The sequence below is a fragment of the Cynocephalus volans genome, chromosome 3 (assembly GCF_027409185.1).
Source record: "Cynocephalus volans isolate mCynVol1 chromosome 3, mCynVol1.pri, whole genome shotgun sequence".
NCBI classification, from domain to species: Eukaryota; Metazoa; Chordata; class Mammalia; order Dermoptera; family Cynocephalidae; genus Cynocephalus; species Cynocephalus volans.
The window spans coordinates 109,339,781-109,357,902 of record NC_084462.1 but is presented as its reverse complement, the minus strand read 5'-3'; the positions used below and the strand labels follow the sequence as shown (position 1 = coordinate 109,357,902).

The 18,122-nt window shown below is 41.0% G+C and overlaps 1 pseudogene; it reads right to left on the bottom strand.

Annotated features, from left to right (window-relative positions):
• Positions 1-16,874, bottom strand: part of LOC134372711 (dehydrogenase/reductase SDR family member 2, mitochondrial-like) — a 109,966-nt pseudogene extending 93,092 nt beyond the window's left edge.
• Between the last annotated feature and the right edge of the window lie 1,248 nt (positions 16,875-18,122).

Below are 18,122 nucleotides of genomic sequence, written 5' to 3'. Positions count from 1 at the left end.
TGCTCCCTCACCACCAAGGTGCGAAGCACCTGCTCTCAGGAGGAGGGGCTCTTCATGTTCACATACGAGGGGCCTTATCTCTTTGACATGCTGTGAAGCAAAATACAGACAAAATTAATTTTATTCCTGAGTATCTCCGATCAATTAATATAGGCTTCCCGATATCATATACTACTTTAAATACTTGTGTGTTCTCCCAAAGTCCAGCCTCCACACATCAAAAATCTCAAGTTACATAGACTGTTTTACATTCCAGAGACGGATGTAAAAAAAAAGAAAAAAAAAAAAGAAAGGGCAAAGTCTACTTTCAAGCACTAACTCAGGGTGACGAATGAATATCTATTTTTAGCCCAAAGGCATTTGTATATCCTTTTTAGTCTAATAATTGATGCTACTGTGTAAAGAATTAAATAAGAATGCAGATATATTAAAATTATGTTGCCCAAAGATTATGTACTAGTTAACTCAAATTCATATTGTGTGACTCACTGAAAATTAATTATGGGTCTAGAAAATACAATTTAAGTTGACACATTGAGTCTTTTATACAAGTATAAAATTTAATTTTTTTATAAAGATGTTACATATTATCAAGTAATTTAGTTGAACACATAATTTTGCAATTGTGTAAATTTAAAACAGTTTAGTTTATTTGGCCAGCAAAACTAGTAGAGGAAATTTAGGAAATTAATATTAAATAAGCTTTTCATGAGAAAATAAACCCAAGGCTTTGATAAATTAAAATGTTGTGCTAACATTATTTTTATATGGTGGAAGCAAGGGAAAAGATATAGAGCTGTTTTCAAATCAAAATTATTAAATCAGCCTGATTTGTCCGCAGAGACATCTTGATTACAAATATTATGTGATCTCTTTAAGACAAGTGAACAGATATGATGTAGATGATGTATGGGGCGGAGGAGAGAGAGGGAGGGGGAAAATAAACAAATAAATAAAAACCTAAAAAACAGTGATCTCTTTTCATATAGCTGATATTAAAAATTTAAAGTTATTTATAAGATATTTACTTCTCATAACATAATAACCAAGGCTATTAAACTCACCGTTAAAATCCTTTTTTTCTGTTACAGCTTTACTGAGAAAAAATTTTCTTACAAAAGTATGTATTTAGGGCCGAGCCTGTGGCGCACTCAGGAGAGTGCGGCGCTGGGAGCGCGGTGACGCTCCCACCGCGGCTTCGGATCCTATATAGGAATGGCCGGTGCACTCACTGACTGAGTACCGGTCACGAAAAAAAGACAAAAAAAAAAAAAAAAGTATGTATTTAAAGTATAAGAAGTAGAAAAGTTTTGAATTTCTTGTTCTTCCCATTTATATAAGTGCTCAATAAATTGATATTGTTTTAGAAAGCCATAAAACAGGAGTTTATTCCTTTAGATTTCTTTTAACTTTTTATTTTGAAAATGCTCCAAACTTTCAGAAAAATTGCAAAAAAAGTAGAGAGAGTTTACATTTGCCCTTCACCTAACTTTCCCTAAGTTAACATCTTAAGTAAGCATAGTACCATTATCAAGACCAAGAAATTGACAGTGATGGAATATTGTTAACTAAACAACATAGCTTATTCAGATTTCACCAGTTTTTCACTAATGTCCTTTTTCTGGCCAATGTCCCGGCCAGGACCCATACTGCATTTAGTTAACCTGTCTTCTTAGTGTCCTCCAATCTGTAGTAATTCCTCAATCTTTCTTGGTCTTTCATAACCTTGATACTTTTGAAGAGTATTGTCCAGTTATTTTGTAGAATGCCTGTCTTTGTCTGATGCTGCTTATGTTTAGATTGAGGTTATGTCTTCTAGCAAGAATACTACAGAAGTGGTGTTGTGCCGTTTCCAGTGCAGCTTAGCAGGGGGTACATGATGCCAGTGGTGATGCAAACCTTGATCACTTGGTTCAGGTGGCGTCCGCTAGATTTCCCCAAAGTACTAGGAAATATTTTCCCCCTTGTAATTCATAAATATCTTGTGCAGAGATACTTTGAAACTATGCAAATGTCCTGTTTCTCTTCAAACTTTTGCTCACCAATTTTAGCATCTATAAATGGAAGTTGCCTGGAACAATTATTGCTGAAGTATTGGTATTTGCCTAATGGTAATTTTCTATTTCCCTCATTCCTCCTATATTTATTAATTGCATTCTTCTGGCTTTTTCTCCCCCATTTACTTATTCAATTATTTATCTATATCAGTATGAACTCATGAACATTTATTTTCATAAATAAATGTTCGTACGATAAGTATTGTTACGGGAAAATTCCAGGTCCCTCTGGTTAGATCCGGGATCTTGGTGTCTTGAGCAAAGAATTGGATGAGACATGCCAGAAACAAAAAGTAAAAGCAGTTTTATTTAGCAAAGGAAAAGTCCACTCCGCGGAAAATGGAATGGAATTGAGCGAGAGAGAAGAGTGCTCAAGAACCCTGACGGTTACATTCCTGGGGTTTTAAGTCCTCTTAGCTGGATTCGTGCCATTTGGTCATTGGTTGAGCCCTGACTGTAATCTGTTTCATATTGTTTAAAGAGATTGGTGTCCTAGCCGATGGGAACTCATTGGTCTAACCAAATGGTGCCCAGGTGGGGGTTCCCTGTCTGGAATTGTCTTTGTCTCTGCTTCTGCACATGTGCATGCCTGCTCAGGAGACTGGTTTGTCCAATTTGCAAATAACCAGTTTTTCCTTTTCCCACTCCTATCTCTATCTAGCTTCCTGACTCAGTATGGATTATAATCCAATACTCTCATATAGTATTATATGATAATATTATGGTATTATAAAATATATAATGTATATAATAGTACATGTTTATGTTCTTGCTCAAATTATTGCAGCTTTGGCCACTGGGAGCTCCTTCAGGTGGGTTTCTGTGTCCTTTCAACATGCCCCCATCCTCTTTTGGGGCACTTACTTTCTGGCCCCACAAACTATTCCAGGTTTGTTTTATGTTTTCCCTTCCTCATCCCTGGGACCGGCCATTTCTCCTAGGAGCCGTAATTGTTTTATTGATTTCTTTCACTGCCTCTGGATTTTGGCATTAGGGTCGAACTCCCTTCCTCCCCATATCAGTGAGACAGAGTAATAACCCCACAGCCCACTTTCCAAAGGCTGGATTATTCCATCTAAAAGAAAATCGCAAGGGCTTCAGCAGAGAGTATGGTAGAGATGTCAGGATGAGCACTCATCTCCACGTCTCACCCTCTTGGAGGCTCCTGTCATTGTGAGGTCTACATGTCTTCTCATTAATCCTAATTATCCACCATTGGGTAACTACTGACCACACACATACCTTCCAAGGACAGACATTAATTCTCAGAGACTTTAGTTCTAAACTAATAGAAACTGTCCTGATTGTAGCATCAGCTCTGGTCCTTCCCAGCACAGACCTAGTCCTTTGTTATGCAGTGCCCAACAGTCCCCTTTTCTACACACTCCTTTCAGAACATGCCTCAGGGCTTGACAAATGGTGGCTTTCAGGGCTATCTACCCTTTAAAATTAAAGCTTTTCTTTATTTGAGGAGCAGGGTCAAATTCTTTTACAGAGTCTTTAATTCTCTGGTAACCTTTGTAAATAGAAGTGGGATGTTCCTATGAGAATACACTATTCTTCTGTCCAAAAAATAAAACTATGAATGAGTGATATTGTTTTTCTAGTTACCTTAATATTAATGCAAATGAGAAAATTAGTATGTATATAATTATGCAAATTAAATTGAATACTGGTAGTTTTCATTATAGAAACTTTATATCATGCTTAATTAATTTCTATTCCAACTCTGTTATCTGATACCAATTTTTATCAACTTTAACTTCTTTCTTTCTTCTTAACTTCCTGCTTCCTTTCCTGTTTTAAAATGACCTATCTTGGACCAATTTTTCCAACTTTAACCTTTTGGAATATTAATTTTGTTTACTGATCTAAGTATAAATTGCCTTTAAGTGATGAGTGTAGAATATTTATATTAAATCTGGTGTTGGGTACATTTGATGTTAATCCTTTCAATGTGTAGTAGGCATCTTTAATTATCTCTTTGGTTATATAAACTGTATTTTCCCCTTTATCTTTAAAATGTTTTGGAAGACTAAAAACCCATTTTTAAGCCTCATGTGACTATGTTAAAATACTCTATAAGCATGCTAGTTCTCTCTTTCCCTGATCAAAAGCATGCTTTGCTTCCCTTTATGAAAGACAAAGGATGCTACCCTTTTTGTCTGTGCCTTTTACTCCCTACGTCTAATTTCCCATTCATAAATTAATTTGATAGTTCTCACTCTTTTCTCTTTCATGTTTCTTTTATGCTTTCTGTGTCTTACTTTAACTAATTAATCCAGAAATAACCCTCCCACAGTTTTCCTTACTTCTTTAGCAATAATTGGTATCAATAATTATCAAGGGTTCATTTTTTAGCCATTATCCATCCAAATTTCTTTCTCTAATTTTAGATTTGCATACTGTGTATTGTGGCTTTGCACAAGTTTTTCAAAAGAGTCCCTTGAGTGCCACTTTCTCTAAGATTGGGCATGTCTGAGAATGTCTCTCTGTTGCCTCCATATACAAATGGCTTGATGTGGTCCATTATTATCGAGTAGCAGTTTACCCCTTCTATAAAAGATGTCATTTAGCATTGTTTGTTGTAGTGAACAAAGCCAGAGCTAGTTTGATACTTTGCTCCATGAAAATGACCTACTTTTTTCTGCTTGCAAACTTACAGAATCCTTTTCTTCCCCCTTACGGTTTTAAATTTTTATGAAACTATGTCATGGTGTTGCTTCTGCTATTGATTTTGCCTGGGAATTTGGTAGTATTCTCTGTATTTTTTTCCCCCAAACTAATATGTTCTCTCTGAGAATTGATTTTGTTCTTTTTGTTTGTTTGTTTGTTTGTTTGTTTTACCTTTTGAAACTTATTTGGAAATCGGATCTCCAAATTTAACAACTTCTCGAATTATTTTCTTATTTTTTATTCCTTTTCCATTCTAAACATTGTGATTATGGACAAAGAGGAGAGGGAGAGCAAACAGACTTTTTTAATGTAAAGAAACCACACAGAACAACAGTTGTCAAAGAGGGAGGCCATATTTTAAAGAATATCAATTGACTCCTCTTGGGTTGAATCAGGAATGACATGGTCAGCTGTGTCGGAGGCCGGCTCCGACGAGAACGAAAGTAACCTGAAAGTAGAAGACCGCTGGGAAATAAAGACAGAGAAAAGCGGGGATCGAGGGGGCTAAGAGCAGGGATGCTGCTCACTAGCAAGTTTATTCAGGTTACAATCTTATTTATATCCTTCTAGCTGAGGTCTACGTGAAGGAATGTAACAAACAAGCTTTTTTCAAAAACAATACAGGTGGTCTTGGTATTTCTTTGTTCCCTGCTCTCACGTCAATGGCTCATAAACATCTGAGGAACATGACGTTTATGGCAAATACCAGATCTAATCTCAAGGTGTATTTCTAGGCAAGAAGCACGCATACACTGACCTGTGCATGACCCTTAGCAAGGACACCATTATTCCAGATCTCCTTACATGCTTACAGGACATACAAGAAGGACCCTTTTCAAGGCCCTCTTTAGCACCCCGCAAGCTAGTCAGGCCTGCACAGGTCCCCACAGCTGGACTATTTTGTCCATTTTACAAACAGAGCAAAGGATTTACAGGTTCCTCCTTTTGGTGAAGGTGGTGAGTAACAGCAGCTAATTGTAAAGCAGGTGGAATCTGTAACAGAAGTCACTTGTCTACAGTCTTTGAGGAAATCTTCGTGTAACCTGCAGAATACGACAGACATAATTAAAAGACAAAATTGTGTAAGTTCTTGACATGAGGAGACCACCCAAAGAGGAGCAGTTCAGTGCGTGAAGGAAACTGTGCAAAGAATGTGGCACACGCAGGTGTACATCGGGGCATAATTTACAGTTGGCCCTTCTGGGGAAAGGGAGGAGTTCTGAGAGAGAGAAAAGTTCATCACTGGGGACTATCCTGCTCATTTTCAGGACCAGGAATTCACTGGGGCAGGTGATTGTGACCTAGGGTATCCATCCATGGGCAGCAATATCTTATCTACTTGTAGGGGGTTCAGGGCTAGCCCTAGACTTAGATCCTAGACCAGTAATTTGTTTGAAGCCTGGACCTGGGAACCAACAGAGGCCCTGGCTGATGGGCTGGACCAACATGGAGGGGAAAGAGGACGGCCACACGCTCCCATGGACTGGCAAGGGTGGACATGTGGGAAGTGACATGATAGTGGTTGAGGCCAGGGCTTGCAAGATGAATGAGGACCAAGATTATTAATGTAGACCTTGCCTTGGTGGGGGCTGACACAGAAAGCAGGGTGGGACTAAGACTGCAGATGGGATATCTGTGGCCCCAGCCAGGAGGAGCTGGGTAGTAGAAGTCCTTGGGAGCATAGCAGCCATTTTTATGAGTGTGAAAGTACTTACCTACCTTCCCCCTATTTTATCTCTCTGTTAGAGTTGTTTGACAAATGCTGTAGTAATTTAGTCTTTTCTATGTCTAGGCTTCAGAACTGGTCTTTCTTCTATGATCAACCAGCAGACAGAAGTTATGAAATCAGATGCCATAATTGCTGTAGAGATTTTCTTCAGGATATCGTCAATGACATGTCTCTTTCCATTTGTTAGAATCATATGATAAATTCTTTCAAAGAAAAGCGTGACTTCAAAGGAATTATCAGCCCCTTGTAGTCCTGTTTACATTCGCTGTTTATCGTCACTGATGCTCCCAACACATAAATTTGTCCTTTCTTTGCAAAACCCAAATCCACTAAGCTCCTCTTTCTTATCCAAGTTCTTCTAATTTGAAGCACAGAAAAAATAGAAATAATTTAAGTCCAGTTAACTATGTAGCTTTGGATCACCAGTTTCCACAATTTCCCTAGGGACCTGATCTTAGACGGTATTGCTACATTTCTGGTCCTTCCAAATGCTTTGAACATAAAGTAACCACCATTATGTAAACAAGTTGTGTAAGAGTGGTGTAACTGCACATGTATTCCCATATACTCCTTGGCCTGCTGCCACTATTGTGTACTTTTGTATAAAAGGCAATGGCTCTGAACCACTGGCCAGCAGAACTCACATTGGAACAAAACATGTCTACCTTGCCATCAGCTGCCAGAATCTTTTTTCGACTACCTGACTCACGACCTGCACAAGTTGAGGCAGACGGGTCTGTGATCCAGCCTAACATCTCCTTTTCTGCATCTGCCCCCAAGTCATCTTCTCATGCTCAAAACTCTTTGAAGGGCACAAGTATGTCCTCAAATTCTGATTCATTTAAAAGTATTTAATGAATGCAGCTGTGTTTCTCTATGAAGATGGGATCTCAGAAATTACTTAGCCCAACCTCTCATTTGATAGATAAAAAGAATGAGGCACAAAGAAATTCAATAACTTGCCCAGGGTCATTGCTTGCTGAGTTTAAAACTGTCCATCTTTGTACCAACTGTCTCCAACATATTCTAGATACACAATTATTTCTTAAACTTGTGTTAAAACTTGGACTGTTGAATGTTTTCTGGCTACCTGGGACCTTTTGAAGATTATTTTAATATTTGGAGAGTTGCTGACAAATGAGTCCGCACCCTACTACCCTTAGTCTCTCTAGCTAGAAAAGACTCCCACAGCTCTTTGGCAGTAGGACCAGGCAGAGGACCCCATGCAAGTGGAAGTGGATGAGACAGGCTCTGCCAAAGTTCCTCATCTTGCCGCTACTGTGGCTGCAGAGACAGCTGGCTTTTGGAGGTAGTGGTAGTCTCAGGGCTGGGTTCCTGACAGAGGCATAGCACTGATGCTGGCAGCAGTGACAATTGTGGTAATGTCAAGTCCCTGACATTCAGCTCAGTGCAAACTAGAACATTTGGGTTCAATGGTGGCAATGGCTGTCTTATCAAGCCACTGTTGTAGTTTGGTGTGGGTAGTATCCCTGCAAATTTAGCCTCCATCCAGTTTGCCAGCCTTCCAAGTTCCATGAACTCCCTGGTAACCTTTTAATAAATTCATTTTCTGCTTAAGCTAACTAACCCTGTGGATCCTGGTGTTTGCAAATGTCACTGGCATAGTGAACAGCAGGACTCAGACGATGAACTCAGAAAAGCATCTTTGTTGTTCCCTTGCCCTGTTCCCTGGAAGAAATTCCTCTCAGATAACAAAAGCCCTTCAGCCATAAGAATAGTCTCACTTTAGTAATTAATTTGTTCAGTCCAGGCTGGCTGGTTAGCTTAGTTGGTTAGAGCATGGCCTTGTAACACCAAGGTAAAGGGTTTAGATCCCTGTACCAGCCAGCTGCAAAAAAAAAAAAAAAAGAAAAAAAAAATTGTACAGTTCAATATAATAATCAAAATTCTGGAATCTCTTTTAAGTGAAAGCTTCTTCCCTCTCGTACTTGAGTCAGCTTCACCCCAGAAGCATTTATTGGGGAAAATGGTCCTCTTCTCCCTGCCCCACACAGGGCTTCTTTCCCTCTCACTTGGCTACCTCTGCTCCTCCAAAACTGAACTGGGCAGGAGGGTGGGGAGGCAGAGGCATGAAAACACCCACGCCGCCAGCACACACGAATCTCGTGTTGGCTTCTTCTGATCACAGCACGTGTTTGAAGAGATCTTATATTCAAAAGGCCCAGTACAGTATATAGTAGATGCTCAATAAATATTTGCATATATTTTCATTAGACACATCTCAAGTTTCCTCTCCATTCCACTCTAACAGTAGTAAGAACAGGGACTACACCTAGTCTTTGTCTGTACTACAGTCACATATTTTATTATGATTCAGTAATTATTGGGCTACTGATTAAGTCATCAGGGCTTAAGCCTCTTAAAAGATTACACTTTGTGCACATGTGTTCATTGTGGTGGGAGCACAAGCTTCATAAGCAGGAAGCGTGTTTTGGCAGACAGATGGCTTTCTGCCAAACTCATACTCCCCATCCATAGTGTTGGAGGGCTGCTGTCGAGCCAAGGTCAATGTTTCCCAGACTCCCTTGTGTCTAGACGGGACCATGTGACTGAGTTCTGGGCAGTGGAGTGTAGACAGAAGGATTGTTGCACACTTCCAGGCCAGGCTCATAAAACCTTCCCATGTGACCCTGCACACCCTCTCTCCCGGCTTGGCTTCCCAGATGCTGTGCCAGGGTTAGCTGGGAAGTCACATGTTGAAGACGGCAGAGCCTTCACCAGCCTGAGTCTTTGAATGACTCTGTGGAACTTTCTGTCTCCAACTGGACTATACATAAAAGAGAAATATACTTCTATCATATTAAGCCAAGGGTCAGCAAACTTTTTCCGTAAAGGGCCAGATAGTAATCTTCAGATTTTGCAGGCTGTATGATCTCTGTTGCAACTTGAGTAGTTGCTCTGCCCTTGTAGTGTGAAAGCAGCCACAGACAATATGTAAATGAATGGGCACGTTTGTGTCCCCATAAAAATTTACAAAAACAGGCAGCAGGAAGGATTTGGCACATGGGTGTAGTTCGCTGACTCCTGTTTTAAGCCACTACAGTCTTGGAGTTTATCTGTTATAGCAGAGTATTATCTTAATCAATTAACTTTTTAAATTCAGTCTCTATCAACATTACCCAGTGTGGTGCCAGATACAGAGTAGATAGATACTCAGTGATGCATGAATGGAGAGCCTCGGAACATAGGGGCTGGGGTTTTATCAACTGTGTGGGACAGGAGGCAATGCCTCAGGCCTGCACATGGCCAGGAACTCAATCTGAGCTCCTTGCATAAAGCTGGGAGCCACAAAGGGTTGTCCCATTCATAAAACAAGGATAAGAAAAGCTTTCTCCATCTGCTCTCCATTGTCTTCAAGACTGGGCTTGACATGGAGAAATGCTGTGGTCTGGCTTCTGCTCCCATCTCTATCCTCATTTCCAGCTGCTCTTTCTTCTTTGTGTCTGAGCCCCGGGTATACCAAACCAGGTTCCTTCATGCCTCATGATTTTACTCAAGCTGTTTCCTCTGCCAACAATGCCATTCCCCTTGTCATTTTCCTGGCTTAATCCCTGAGCATTGCAGTTTCCAACTCTTCTTGTCCCACTTAGACTAAAAAGTGGCTCCTCCTCCATGCTTCTCTCCCATTCGTCCACAGACCCAGCTCATTCCTCAGTTACAGCACGTATCACACTCTGATGTGTCAATATATGTCTCTTTACTAGGTCAGGTGTGGGGACTGATCTATTTGCCATTTCACCAAGTTCTGTGGCAGCACTGGGCACTCATTTGGTCCTCAGTATAAACTTGTGAATGAATCAGAGAATTATATGAGTCCAAGCCCTAGGGAACGCAGCAACAACTACATTCGTTGAAGAGTTGTTTCACTCTCTTGGTATCTACTGATACCAAGATTCAAAATTCAAATTCAATTCAAAAACACTACCAACTAAAAATGGTATATCATACATAACATAATAACTTATATTGGATTTATGTTTCCTGTAAAGCATGGTCCATTCTTTTTGCCTCTGAAGCCAAAACATGCTCGGTTCCTCCTGAGCAGCAGAGGTGCTTGGGGTGCAAAGAGCAAAGTGGAAAGGGTCAATTCTTAAACAATTTGGGTTCTGCTGATAACACATGGATCCTGTAAAAAATGCACAACTTTATGATCCAGATTTTCCAGAAAAGTTCCACTTTCAAGTGTTTAGTTACATTTTTCCCACAAATAAGCATACATTTTTTGAACCATATGTCTAATTTTGTTTAGGAAAATGTGATTGCTGTTAAATATCCAAGCCCATCCCTGAATGGTGTGGTAAGTTCATCATAAGCTGCCTTATTTTTAACCAGACCTAAAAACACTTTTTAAAATTTACTCCTATTGAAAAAAAAAAAAAAGCTTTTTATCTCCATCTTTGAACACAAAATTTGGCTACAATTGTTAAAGTTGTAGAAGTAAAAATGAATAAAATATATTCCTTAAATTTAGGGCTTTTGAACCAACTTTGCACTGTGGTCAATTTGGCTTAAATCAGGCTTCTCTTTTGCCTCTGACCCAAAATCATAAAGTGGAAGTTGTAACCTCACTTGTAGCAAGAAGGATGGGGAGCAGGACTTAAAACTGAGGTAACCCCACCCCACACCCTGCCCCAGTGTTTGCAGTGCTCTTCCTGTTGGAGCCCCATGTCAGTCTGACTTGTGATCAAAGCGTGGGAAGACCAGGGGTGTGCTGGGAGGAAGAGATGTGGCTCCTGTTTATTTAGCTGGCTGCTGCTGGGGACTTGAGGGCTTGCCACCAGGAACAGACAAAAGCAGAAGAGAAGGAAGCAAAGAGAGCCTCTGATAAGGACCTGAATCCAGGAAGGTAAACCATCGAGGAAGAGGACTGAGGTCTGCAGTCACTCCCACCTCCCCTTTCCTTTTGCACACACCCATGCTCCTGCCTCCTGGGGCCATCCATCCTGGGAACCCTCTGCTTATTCTGGAGCTCCTGGTGGACCCCTCATCACCCTCAATGCCAAACACACGCTTGGCAGCTTGAGGTGCAAGCCCAGGAGTTGAGAGTCAGAAGGCACCCACTGTCCACTCTCCGCAAGCCCTTGTAGGGGGGTGGGATGACTGTCCTGAGCAGATGGGGCCTAAGGAGCACAGATCCTCAGCTGAACAGATGGCAGGAGGGATGGAGGGAGAGATACTTAGCTTAACCATATGCAATTGCCAGTTATCTGAATAGGTAGCTAAATAGATAGAAACATAGTTATGATTGATGGATAGATAGAAACATGTACAACTCAGTAGATATAAAAACAGAAATAGCAAGTTAAGTAGAGAGTTAGGTATGCACAGATAAATGATAATATATGTTTTTAAATACATCATTATTTGAGGTACACGTGTGCCTCTTTCTAGACAGGAAAAGGTGATCTGAAGGAGTTCAAGGACAAAAGAATGAAATAGGCAGGAAAAGTCTACAGGAGCAACCTCAGCACTGGCGATAGCCAATCCATTCCACAAACCCTATTCATACTTGCCCTTGAGTGAGTATTTATTATAAAATTCCTAATAGAAGAGAACTGTCAGAAACTGGGTTATACAAAATTGTGTGTACTCCTGAGGCACAAATGCAATGTTTTGGTTAAAAAATAATACCTAAGCACATCTCAGGGTTTTATAAAATAGTTCATAAGTGCAATGATTAATGAACTTTCTTGAGTTAATATGCCCCCACAGACTCACAGTTATTATTTATCACTTTCTCCCAAATTTAAATATCATTAAGTATTAAGGGCCATTAGCAAAATGTATAAATAGTTGATCACAGTCCCCTCTTACAGGGTTTCTTCTAAACACTGTACAAACAGGATATGACCACAATAAAAACACAAAGGAATTTCTTTTTATTCAATGGTTCCTAATAATGTATGGTAAGCATTATACCCAATCAATTCACTCTCTTTCCATACCTAATGTCTTCAATTCATCCTGCAGGACAAACACAAAATATAGCCCGTGTTTACAAGAACCCTAGACCATGCAACCTTTAAAAAGTCTGCCATCTTCATCTTTAGCAGTTTTGATTCCAAAGTTGATTACCTCAGAGCACTGGATCTGAGCTCTGTACTAACTACATCAACATTTGCAGCCATGCTGTATCACAACAAACTTCCAAGGTCACACACTGCTATTCTTGGGCTCTGGGAGCATGCTTTTGATTTCTTTACAGACTCCGCAGAGCAGCCTTTATAGATTATAATGCCACATCTAGAAAACTTAAATCCTTGATGTATACTCTGAAGTTGATCAGACTTGGTGGACTGTCCTAAGATGAATGCCCAGGTCCTTGAATTCTCTTTCTGAGCCAGATTTCCCTACATTAGCTGCCAGATGGGTATTAAAGAGCCCAAACAGGAAGATGAAGGAAAGAAAAACAACTCCAACTACAATATCAGAGAATAAAGTGCCACCACTTTCTCTCACCAATTCACAAGGCAAAAAAACCCCCACAATACAAATGTACAGAATTTTGCAAGCAGGTCAACTCCAAACATCTGTATTAACTTTGCCATGAAGGTAAAAAGCACATTATAAAAATTTAGATTGTGAAATAGAGCACACCTATAGTGGAGTTCACAAAAGTGTTCAGCAGGCGCAATAATTATTTCAAGATAAATACCCATATAACCACCCAGGACAATAAACAGACATTGCTAACACCCCAAAGCCTTTTCACCCTCCCCCAGAAAAACACCCTCTCTCCATTACATTCTCTCCTCAACATTCTGACTGCTATGGCAGTTGCTGCCTCGCTTCTTGCTTCTCTTTATATTTCTACTGCCTAAGCACTATGGTTTAGTTTTATGTTTTTTTCTTTTAATGTCACATAAATGGAATCATACAATATGTACTCTTTTGTGACTGGCTAATTTCACTCCATATTACATTGGAGTGTATATGCAGTCCATGTTAGTGCACGTTTCCAGTTCATTCATTTTCATATCTGTGTACTATGCCATTACATGAGTAGACCATAATTAACTTATACATTCTACTGTTGATGGACATTGGGTTGTTTCAGTCTGGGTCTATTATAAATAAAGCTACACAAGTGCACATATTTTTGTTGTTTATGTACCTAGAAGTGGAACTGCTGTTCCATAAGGTATGTTCAACTTTAGTAGACAATGCCATAGTGTTCTCCGTAGTGGTGGTGTCAACTTAAACTTTCAAGGTCAGTGTGTCTGTGCCCCTATCGCTCTGCATCTTCACCCACACTTGATATTGTCAGCTTTTTCTTAACCTTCCGGAGTATCTCACTGTGTTTTTTGTTCAAATTTCCCTGATGGCTAATGTGGCTGAGCACCTTTTCATATGTTTACAAGTTATTTGGAAATCCTGTTTTATAAAGTGTCTGTTTAAGTTTCTTGCCCTTTTCTTTTGAGACGTTTGTTGGTTGTATTTTCTCCCACTCTGGGTTTCCTTTTTATCCTCTTAATAGTGTCTTTTGATAAAAAGTAGTTCTTAATTTTAATGTAATGAAATGTATTAATCTTTTCTGTATGGTTGGCATTCTTGCAACCTGTTGAGGAAATCTTTCTCTGCCAGGAAATCATGATCATATTCTCCTCCATTATGCACTAGAAACTCTATTGGACTCAGGTCAAGTTGCTCCAGATAACCTTGATTTCAAGTCCCTCAAGAGGGAATGTGGATCACATTGCTGTCCTCCCAGAATGCTCCTGGGATCCTTTTGCAAATTTGCTCACTCTGTGAGCCCCAGAAACCTTCAAGTTCCACATATCAGTACTTCCTCACATACACACAACCTATGGTGACTCTCTCTCTCTCTTCTGACTCCCATCCCTGAAAACTTTTTCAAGCTCCCAGATATTTGCTTTGATTCCTCCAGTAGAGCCCTCTGTCCTCCCTTACCTGGAGCAGTCTGTTTCCTTCTCTTGCTGCAGCAGTTCTGCCTCTTCAGCCTTAACCCTCACAGTACAGCAGTGGCCCCAGCCAAGCCACAAGATCTTCCTCCTGGAGAGAGGGAGGCAGAGAGTTTGTAAGTTCAGTGATTCCACTGTTAGGGGCTGACTCAGCTGTAACATCCAATCCAAGGACCCAGGGTTCATTCCCTTGCTCTAGATTTTTTAAATCACGGGCACAGAGAGTTAGATTCATTTTCCTTACTTTATAGCCTACTCTCATAACTGGTCGGTCCAAAGCTCCACTCTTCTTTATTTATTTACTTATTCCTTTTTATTCCCAACTTTCACTCCCATTTCCCTCCCCTCAAAGTTATTCACTCTAATACACTTCATCTTTATCTTTTTACTTGTATACATTCTTATTAAAATATGTACTTGTCATTTTGTGTGGATACTTTTTTACTTATATAAATGGTATTGCTCAGCACCACGTGTGTCTGTGTGTACCCCTCTGTGGCTGTGTGTACATCTCCACAGCTAGGTGTACACCTCTGCAGCTGGCTGTACCTCTCTGTGGCTAGGTGTATGTCTGGCTCATTTCACTGTGTCTTAGCACAGCAATTGGAGTTTCTCTAAGTGCTGTCTTATAAGGCAGAAACATCAAGATGGATCTGGCACATGTTGTTGTTGAAAGCAATGATACACTCAGAAATTTCTATGTAATGCTGGAAGAGCAAGGAGGCTAGCCTGGAGGGAGTAGACATCCCATCATTGTCCAAAAAGCAATGATTATGCCCAATTGAACAAGTGGTCCCGGCAGAACCTGGACTTCCCAGTGATCTTGCATGACACTGTCCTTGGCTTTCCTCCAGTCCAACCCCAAGGACTTCTGAGTACTTAAGGGGGGATTACAAAAATGGTTGTAAAAATTTTTAAGTAAATTTGCTAATAAATAGAGAAAAGCACTCCATCCTTGAGAACACAAGCCCTCTCAGGAACTGGTACCTGCTGTTCCCACAGCAGTGACAGCTGATGCCTTTGACTTCTGCAGAAATGAGAGATGACATGAGAGGCTTTGGCAGCAAATGAGATGATGCACACTTAGCACTGACATGCCTACCCCACATCTGTGCCAACATTCATGGTCCCAGGCAGCGGTGCAGTAGGAGTTTCATCCTTTGGACAGCCTTGACCATGCCACGATCACACACAGCTGAAGCAGAGAAAAACAAAATGTTTCCTACCAACCACAGGATAGTCATTGGAAGGAGCTAATCACACACCCTTCCCTGGTAGATTCTAAGAAATTGAGAATTGTATGGAAGGAGACAGGAATCAAAGTCAGGGTCACTTTCCCACTGTTAATGCTGAATTGGAGAATGAGGCTTTCCATGCCCTTCTCAAAATTGAAGGTCACTGGCAGAGTAGGGCTGACCTGCGGTACCCAGCAAGTTTCAGTTAAAACATCGTTAACCCAGAGCAGAGACTGGGCTAGATACAGCAGAAGGAAGCCCTGCTTCCAAGAGACTAGAAATGTCACATTGTTACCGTGAACAAGACTGAAGCATTCCCTCAAGATTGAGGAAGAAACATGAGAAGGGGGGATTGTAACAGCAGGACCCCCACATCTGATCATATTTCATCCTTTTCCCCTAGGGCTGGAGCAGGCCTCAGTCTTGGAAAAAGTTTGCAAGGCAAACTTGCTGGCTGAATCCCCAGAAATAGGAGTACGCTGGTCTAGCAGAATATAAGATTAGCATAAAGCCTAGCTTAGCATATATTTCTCTGAGTTCCCTCTTTTCTCATGGTTATTTGATATTTTGAAACTTGGTTATGAGGCAGAATGGCATTATTTACATAAATGTAAAATTGTTTTTCAGTTAGCGTAGAGGTACAAACTTACTATGAGACAGGTACAATTCAGACCCTGAGAGACCAAGGAAGACATCAATAAAGCTATGCTGATTCTACCCTATAGCAAATCAAAATCCTGCAGGCCCCTGAGATAACTTCAAGGACAAGAGCAGAAACCAGATGGGCCCTTGCTGAGAATTTGCACCTGGCTCCTTACGTATGCCCGTTCCTCTTGTTTTTCACTTTCTGCTTTTTTTTTTTTTTTAGTTTATTAATATACAATGTAGTTGATTTTGGTGTCCCTTTACCAATTCCTCTTTCCCCACTCCCTCTCTCCCCTCCCCACCATCAACATCATATCTGTTCACTTGTCTGAACAAGTTCAAGGAATTGTGTCTTCTTCCCCCCCATTTGTTTGCATACTTATTTATTTATTTATTAGCTCCCACAAATAAGTGAAAACATGTGGTATTTCTCTTTCTGTACCTGGCTTATTTCACTTAATATAATTTTCTCCAAGTCCATCCATGTTGCTGCAAATGGTAGTATTTCATTCCTTTTGTAGCAGAGTAGTATTCCATTGTGTAGATACACCACTGTTTCCTTGTCTGCACTTTCCGCTTCTTACCGCATGAAGCCCTCGGTTGGCTTGAGGATAAGAGATGGGTTTTCCCACCATCTCCTTCAGGTTACTGGTCCTGAATAAAGCTGCCTTCCCTTTTCACCAACCTCTGACTTTTGAGTCATTTGTTTCTGTTTGGCGGCGGGCAGCTGGACTTGGGTTTGGTAACAACTTGAGCCCACTATGGCTAAGTGCAGGTGGTCCAAGGGGAAGAGAGACGTGGAGATTGCCTTGCTTCTGTAAGCCACCGTAGGTGACATGGACCAACCAGTTTAGCTACTCCTCATACGACAGGAGGAAGAAAATAAGGAAGTGGAGGGAAGGTGGACATTTCCTCCCCAGCACTTTGGAAAGGGCTGAACTATTGTATCAAGTACCCTCTTTCATGAGCAGAAGGAAGAATGTGGAAAGGGGAGGAGAACGGTTCCTCCTGCACGTCTATGAAATCCAAGCGCAAACGTGGCTGGTGACTTAAGATCCGGGCGGGAGGAAACCGTGCAGGTGCTCCTTGGGAGAAGACGAACTGGAGCCAAAGGAATAACGATTTGTGGCTCTTGTAATGACCCTTTTCCTACACATAGACATACAGATAGCTCAGGAATCTTAATCCATATTTTGGAAGCCCTACTTAAGGAATTCCAACATGGTAAATTCTCATACTCTACTGGTGGGCGTGGGACTTTTCCCCTTCTCAGCTCTGACATGATTCCTTACTATGGTGGCCAAATACTCACGGCTGTGGCTGTAGGAAACAGGGTGCCCCTCATGAGCCTTGAGATACCAACCAGGGGAGAGTGGGGAAAAGATGATTCGTGGAACGAGGGACGGGAGGTATGGGAGAGGTTGAGATCCCAAGTGAATAGGGGAGGATTCCCTTGCAGAGGAAGACGCCTCTTCCATGGGTATGTGAGCATTCCATTAGAACAGAAGAAAATGCAAGTAGGTTTGTGACCAGAGTGGGGGAAATCGAAGGAGAAGCATCTTATTGCCATTGTTTTCTCTGTGAAGCATGCAGCAGAGTCATTGCTGAGAGTGAGTGGAAGCGAAGCTGTGGGGAAGAGTGGTGGCAGTTTAAAATCACCACTCGGGAAAATAGGTGGGGGTCCTGGGAGACTGGCCAGCAGGGAATAAGGGAAGTGTTGCACTGCAGCACTGATGAGAAGACGGTGGAGCCGATGATGTGGGCCCAGAGCAGGTGACAAGGACTGGAGTGTAACAGGACACTATGTGGGGTGAAGCTTGGCATTGGAGCAACCACC